The sequence below is a fragment of the Miscanthus floridulus genome, chromosome 13, assembly GCF_019320115.1.
Source record: "Miscanthus floridulus cultivar M001 chromosome 13, ASM1932011v1, whole genome shotgun sequence".
Lineage (NCBI taxonomy): Eukaryota > Viridiplantae > Streptophyta > Magnoliopsida > Poales > Poaceae > Miscanthus > Miscanthus floridulus.
The window spans coordinates 89,108,002-89,115,765 of record NC_089592.1 but is presented as its reverse complement, the minus strand read 5'-3'; the positions used below and the strand labels follow the sequence as shown (position 1 = coordinate 89,115,765).

General features: G+C 44.9%; 1 pseudogene; it reads right to left on the bottom strand.

The window, feature by feature from the left end:
* Positions 1–2,402: 2,402 nt before the first annotated feature.
* LOC136500275 (uncharacterized) lies at positions 2,403–7,700 on the bottom strand (annotated as a pseudogene).
* Between the last annotated feature and the right edge of the window lie 64 nt (positions 7,701–7,764).

Below are 7,764 nucleotides of genomic sequence, written 5' to 3'. Positions count from 1 at the left end.
TCTATTTTTGCAACATCAATATAAAATACTTGCAACATACCTCTGAAACATCTAAAACACTTGAAACATATGCTTACAACATGCGCTTTTAGCGCAATGTAACCTTGCTGCCTGAATGAATGGAGGCCCATTGTTGCGGAGCTCGATGCCGGCGTGGTGGTCGGTGGCAACGCATGGAGTTCGCGACGGCGCGGAGGTTGGAGGCGGCGCATGGAGCTCGCGGTGGTGTGGGCGTCTGGCGTGAGCTTCTCGCCAGCGGATGGAGCGCAGCCGTGGCAGGAGGCGCAACTCCGGGTGGGGGCTCGCGGTGGCACGGACGTCGGCGGCGGTGCAGAGGTCGGCGCGAGCATCTCGCCGATGGATGGAGCGCAGCCGCGACAGGAGGCGTGACTCCAGGCGGGGAGCGCATGGTGGGCGGCGCGGGCTAGGGCGTGCGGCGGGCAGCATGGGCGGGGCGGGCCGTCCGTCCGTCCAGACGCTGTGTAGGGAGCATTTCCGATCTTCAATTTCCAAAGGCGGTTCTTACCCAAATATGTTTTCTACACGTGATCGTTTGAGCCATCACAAATCATGACATTTTTCACGCAAAAATATATGCACGTGTATTTCTAGGATTGAACCCACAACCTCCTCCTTTGTTTGACCTTTCTAGTATTTGGAGGATTCAAACCCTTCCTTACCATTACACCAGACTGTTATTGCTGATACCAATAGGATAACATTTTCCCATTGACCTTGGTGAGAACAATTTTCCAAAAGGGGAACTCATTTGCACACCTATAAATTGCCCTAATTTCAAAGTCAATTGCTTAAGTCGACCACCTCTGAATTTAAGGGCAACTGACTTTATGTGGCCACATCTTAAAATAGGGTATTTTTTTAGAGAATTGTTGACCTAAACCCCAGTGTAAAGGTAGTACATTTTTTTACTGCAATGCAATAAAAGAGGTCGTTTTGTGAAAAATTGTAGTGTTAAATGGCAACGGTGGTTTCAAATATTTGTGCAAAGTATCATTAGGCAGCTACCATTAGGCAGTCTTTACTTGCCATGTTACTTATATACTCGTCTCCTGGTTTCAAATATTTGTGCAAAGTATCATTATTAGGCAGATACCATTTACAAAACTAGGTATTGACTGGACAGCAATTTTGAAATCGGAGCGAAGAACACTGTACCATATGCACATGGCGCATGGATCACTCTGTATCGATCACAGGATGTCATGTGTGACACATGCACTACATAATCAGAGCCGTACCTAATGGACGGCACGGATTCTCTATGTATGAATGGAGAGTCGTCTGAAACTCTGAATTGTCAGTCATATTTCTGCATCGTTGAAAATAAAGATATTTGTCTGATAGCTTGCTTGCTCCAGCTTCACAGATCGACTAGCAACGTTGCTCCAATGCCAAGCTTCAACGACGGCTAATTGAAATAAGGGCTTAAATTATTGGTTAACTCAGCACGTCACATAAATTCCAATACAGGAAACTTAATTATCTGCAACCGTACGCAATTGAGAAATATTCTTCTATATATATTCAATTATTACATGATCCTGAAATAATTCAGCACATGGTCGATCGAGCAGACTCATGCATCAAACCTAACCTACTCCAACTCAGCAGCAAATGGCAGTGCACGGTTATCTGCACACCCACCGCCTATGATGTAGCCTAGACGGCGTCGTCTTCCTGCTTTCGGTCAATGCATTAGGTGAAAAATTAAAGAAGTGTCTTTTACACTTGCCCGATGGGTACTAGGCAATGGATAGCATATGATTAGGTCAATGCAATGGAATGCAAGCATGCATGTGCATTGTTCCTTTATTTTGCACCACATCAATGCAACACGCCATTTGGAAGATATAAACACAGCGATTAGTTTGTAACACGATCACGCTACATTTAGCCTGTTCGGCTGGGCTGGCTGGCTGGCTGCTGCTGGCCAGCCCTCTCACGCGGGCACTGTTCACATGAACAATGTCTTCCAGCCAGAACAGTATTTTTCTCTCACACCAAACCAGCCAGCAGTAATAATCCACGATCCAGCCAGCAGTACCGAACAGGCTTATTATCCCTCGACATCAAATCAATCGTTTATTCTTCTTCGACCTCCAGCCGGCCGGATTGTAAGGCAAATGGATATCGTTTAATCATGTAATTTATCGATGCACACCGCTAATTTTAAAATTTACCTAATACTATTATAAAATCGCTTTATCGCTGGATATTGCAGTCGTTAAATTATTTACTTTCACGATCTAGGGGAGAGAAAGGCTAGTGAATAGACCATATTACCCAAGCGATTGTCTTCTTCCTAGCTCCCGACTCCACCCTTCTCTCTCCCTAGGACAGTGGCGGATCTAGGATTCCAATCATGGGGGTACGGACGAAAACGATATAGTCAACGAACATGGACACGACATAATTAGATCACTAAACGATGATAAAATAGTTGTGATAAGTTACATGTTTTCAACTTTCCATAATTCTAATATACTAATACAAGTTTCCAGCTAAAGCTTCACACGCCGTTCCGCCATGGCTTGAAAGCGTTTAATGATATCTTCATTGCTTACACGTCGAAAAAAGTCACGCTCAATAAATGTGACCAAACAATCATTTAAGTATTGATCACCCATCTTATTCCGAAGCTTGGTCTTCACATAGTTCATTCCTGAAAAGACTCTCTCAACACTTGCAGTAGCTACGGGAAGGATGAGGACCAATTTCAGCAATAAATAAACCTGTTTAAAGCGGTCATGCTTCTTTGTCTTAACTAGTTTGATAGATAGCTCATTAAGATTCTTCACTTGTTGAAACCTTGTGTCGTTTCGCACATCAACAATAAACATATTAAGCTGCGAAGAAAGTTGGACCAAATCTGTACTTGTAAAATCTTGAGGATAAAACTTTGCAAGTTTCATAAGTTTATCTTTATCAAAAGCAGCAAATGAATTAGCTGGATTTAGAGCAGCCATGCAAACAAGAAGCTCTGTATTAACTTCATCAAACCTGCCCCAATAAGGAGAAAATAAATTATTACGAAAGGAAAAAACAAAAAAGCTGAACAATAATAAAATAATAAGCAAGATATATTATCAAACCTGCTATTGAGCTCTTGGAGTTGCATATCAATGACACTTAGAAACATTTCAACATGGAACCGATGAAGATTCTTTACTTTCACAAAGTAACGTTTTGGTCTCCCCACAGGCACATAAAAACCATCCATATCAGGAACCTTGACTCGATGTTTAACACAAAAAGATGTGACATCCTTCAGAAAGGTTTCCCATTCATTGTCCTCTCGCAACACTTGCAAATGGAACTTAGTCATCTCAACAAGTTCAATAGCATTAATAATGTCTTGATCCCTTTTTTGCAAAGCCTTGCATAACTCATCAGTATATCCAAATATGGTCAGCAATAAGTGTGCCATGAATATAAAGTCAAATGACTCAATTACTGTCAAGCAATTTTGAGCTTTTATACGCTCAGATTGAGATTTATCTTTTAAGATCTTCCCAAGAACTTTCCGGAGTGTGGGCTACATAGCAATAATACGAGAAATGGTCTTGTAGTGAGTTCCCCATCGAGTATCTCCTGGCCTACCCAGACCCATCTCTTGATTTAAACCTTGTCCTGTTTCAATTTCACCCTGTTCTAAAGCTTCCAAAACCTCCTGTGCCTGGGCTTCTCTAAGCATGTGATGCTTTCTACAAGAAATCCCAACAACATTCAAAATATTTGTGACACAATCAAAAAATGCGACACAATCATCATTTTGTTTGGCAACAGCAACAAGAGTCAATTGGAGTTGGTGTGCAAAGCAATGAATATAGTATGCTGAAGGAGATTCGTCCATGATTTTTGTTTTCAGCCCATTGATTTCCCCCTTCATGTTACTAGCTCCATCATATCCTTGACCACGACATTTAGATAATGTCAATTTGTGCTCCATAAGAAGAGACACTATTGCATCTTTTAGTGTTGAAGAAGTAGTATCCTGAACATGAACAATACCAAGGAATCTTTCTGTAACCCTCCCTTTTTTGTCAACATACCTTATGCAAAGAGCTAACTGTTCCTTTTGGTAAACATCACTAGATTCATCAGCAAGTATAAAAAAGTAGTCATCTCTAAGATCTTCAATAATAAGTTTGCTAGTTTCTTTAGCACAACAGTTAATGATATCTGTTTGTATGGAATGGGCAGTCATCTGACAATTCTTGGGAGCATTCTGTCCTGTAACCTTTCTAACATCTTCAAACATTTCACCCAACCATTTTTGGAGTTCCTTAAAATTCCCCATATTGCTAGATGTGTCACTTTCATCATGTCCCCGACAAGACAGCCCTTGACGCAAAAGAAACCTCAGACAACCAATTGAGTAGGTTAAGCGCGCCTTATATTTAACTTTTTCTTCTGTGGTGTGCTTAATGTAAGTACTTGCTATTGATGCTCTTGGCCTAATGAAATTAGTAAATTTCTCAAGAGCTTTATTGTGGGTGCTTGTAATGCTTCCAACATGCAAGTCAAGTTTTGCAGGCTGGTTCCATTTTCTAAACCCACTATTCACAAAAGCATCACCACCAACATAATTAGCTATATCCGCAAACAAATAACAAACAAAGCAGAAGGCAGCATCCTTTTCCACACTGTACTCAAGCCAATCATACTTGTCAAACCATCTAACCGGAAAGCGACGCTTACCACCAATTTGTCGTTGTGGAAAATTATATGTCCTTGGCTGGCATGGCCCTTTTGCAATATATCCTCTTCTCACTGTATCTTGCTCATTGGCAGAATATTGGATGATGGGGATCCTCTTTCCAGGATCATGGGGAAGACGATCAACATCATAAATTCCCTCTTCTGTCTCTTGTTCCTCATGTATTTCTTCGTCACTAGGATTTTCAGGTCTTGCTTCTTGATCTTCCATCTCCTGTGTCTCATGTATTTCTTCCTCACAAGGAATTTCAGGTCCTACTTGCTGATCATGAATAATTAGTTGATTTGGAGTGGAAGAAGACACCTTTTGTGCTTTCTGTTTCTGAGCATGAGCATTCCATAGAGATGCAAGATTGTTATTCCTCTTCATGCTACTTGATCCTTGATGTTCTGCAGTCTGCAATAATCGGTCAAATTAGAAGAGGGATTCTGCAAACTAGAACTCATTATTGATGGGAATATTCCGGTAAAAAAATGATTGATCAGTGATCGCAATAGAACAAGATTGAATTTTTACCCTTTGCAACTTGTCAGTTTGGCAGTTCCTGGGCATATTGGCATAGCGTGTAGGACGGGCAGACGGCCGGAGGAAAGGTCGGAAATAGGAAGCAGGCAAGCAGCGCCTCAGCCAGCCGGCCGGCCGTCAGACAACGACCGAATGACGACGACGAGGGTTTCCGTCTTTGCAGCGGCGGCGGGCGGGGTTGAGGAAGGAGTTGTATCGCTGTGACGCGTTGTTTCGTATTCGGCAGATCGGCAAAGTGCTTATTATACGTCAATATGTTTGGAAATGGGCTGCTGTACATTTGAAAATGGGCTGCAGCTGGACCTAGAAAGAGTATTATACATATACAAGATATTAAAGAATATATATACTTGATTTTTTTCCAGAAATTTTGGGGGGACAGCTGTACCCCCATGCTACTACTGTAGATCCGCCCCTGCCCTAGGATCTAGAGGCCTCGTTTGCTTCTTCATACTCGTCGGCGCCGCTGACGCCGGCGTCACAACCGCTTCCCCATCTAGCCCTCGCTACCACGTCATCATCCCCGGCGGTGGAAGCAGTAGCTGCCTCACCCCCCCATCCCCGCTCACTCCAGCACCCCTAAACGTCATCATCCCTAGTAATTGGTACGTAGCCGCGTTTTTTGGTGACGTTCAAGGGCCCAACCGCTGGACTATACCAAGGTGTTTGGTGACGGGAAAGGGGATGATGGGGAGTGGAAGAAGTAGATAGAGTGGAGGGCGAAATTCACCTTTCACACCCCTTCTCTCCCAAAATGGTACTGAGCAAATTCCAAAGATGGGTGTGCATCAACAAATTACACGATTGAATGGTGTTTGTGAACAAAATTTGCCTGATTATAACATCAGTAGCCTTTTGGCAAATATAATGGTGTATCGATCAGCCCGCACTGCTGCTTCTTGTGGTGAGAGGAGGTAGATGCTGTACCACTACTGTGGCGGCTATACAAATAATACAAATAAATCGTGCCCTGAAGCTTTGGCATCGCTTCTCCTAACCACTCCATCATCTAGTGCTGCTCAATCTATCTTTCTTAATTTATTTAATCGACGCGTCTTCCGTTCAATTAATCTGGTGCTGCGTGTCCAATGACAAAATGCACAAAGGCCTAGCTAGTACTTGTAACCGTCTAGGAGCATTGGACCATGAATGAGTGAAATAAAGAAAGAAAATTACAAAAGAGAGGGAGCAAGTGACGACTCAGTGTAAACAAATTAGTTGAATCGATCTTCATGTATGGCCGGAAATGCATGCAAAGCGATGACCGATGATAACGATCATTGACGACGACCCACACCTACCATACATGATGGAACCATTCGCATTCGGGGAAAGGAGGAAGAGAGGAAGAAATGGAGAAGGAGATAGCGACATATTCCTGCGCAGAAAATTAAACCACTTTTTTTCAGTTGGTAGTTGCTAGCTCCGGCGAACCAGCAGCATATACAATTCTAATTCCAATGCCCAATTTCAAGGGAGGGATATGGAGCATGCATGAGATCATCTTACATTCTTAATAATTTTGCATGGAAATAAAATACTAATAATAACATGAAGAAGATCAATGGATCGACAAGAAATAAATGTTTGAACGAGTGTGGTGGTGCATACATATTCAACGCCAAGTATTTTCACACACACGACACACCTGCGGGCTGCATTGCGGCGATTTATTATAGGGGAATTTTGCTGCAGGACACCGCAAAAATACATAATATGCTGATGAGCACCGCCAGAACGAGAATTTGCCCAAAGACACCGCAAATTCGTGGTTCTTTGCCCCGACACACCGCACCGATTATTTTAATCATTTCTCAGATTTGCGGAGAGAGAAGACGGGTGAAATGACTCTTTTGCCCTTGTCTTCAACCTCCGGCTGGTCATCAAAGAGAAACCAGACAGCAGGGAAGAAGCAGCAGCACTCACGGCCATTCACGCCCGGAGAGGAACCAAATCAGCCGGACGGCGACGGTGATGTCGGCGGCGAGGTCTTTCCTCATCCGCCATCAAGTCGTGCCACACAACGTCGCCGCCAACACGGCATGCTTGGTCAAGTTGACCCGACGCTGGCCTCCCGCCCTCGCACGCAGCACGTGCCGCCGCCAGCCCGACCCCGCCACCGTCCTGCCAGCGAGCCCACATGGGCCAGCAAGCAGCGCGCGGCCAGTGCCGCCGCTCCAACCTACCATGCTGCCGGCTGGCTGCTGCTCCCCTCCAGCCGAGGCCCTCCCGCCGTCACGCGCAGCACGCGCTGCCGCCGCCCCGACCCCACCGCCGTCCTGCCAGCAAGCCCGCGCCGGACCCCCACGCCGTGCTCGGCCCAGCGCCGCTGCTCAGCCTTGCCGTGCTGCCGGCCGGCTGGCCGGCGAGCCCGGCCGGAGCCCCTCCCTCCCACGCGCGTGAGCAGCAGCTCCTCCATGGCTTCCATGGCCATGGAGTGAGAAGGAAGATGGACCTGTTGAAGTCTCGGCCCACCACGAGATGCCTGGTGGCGACGA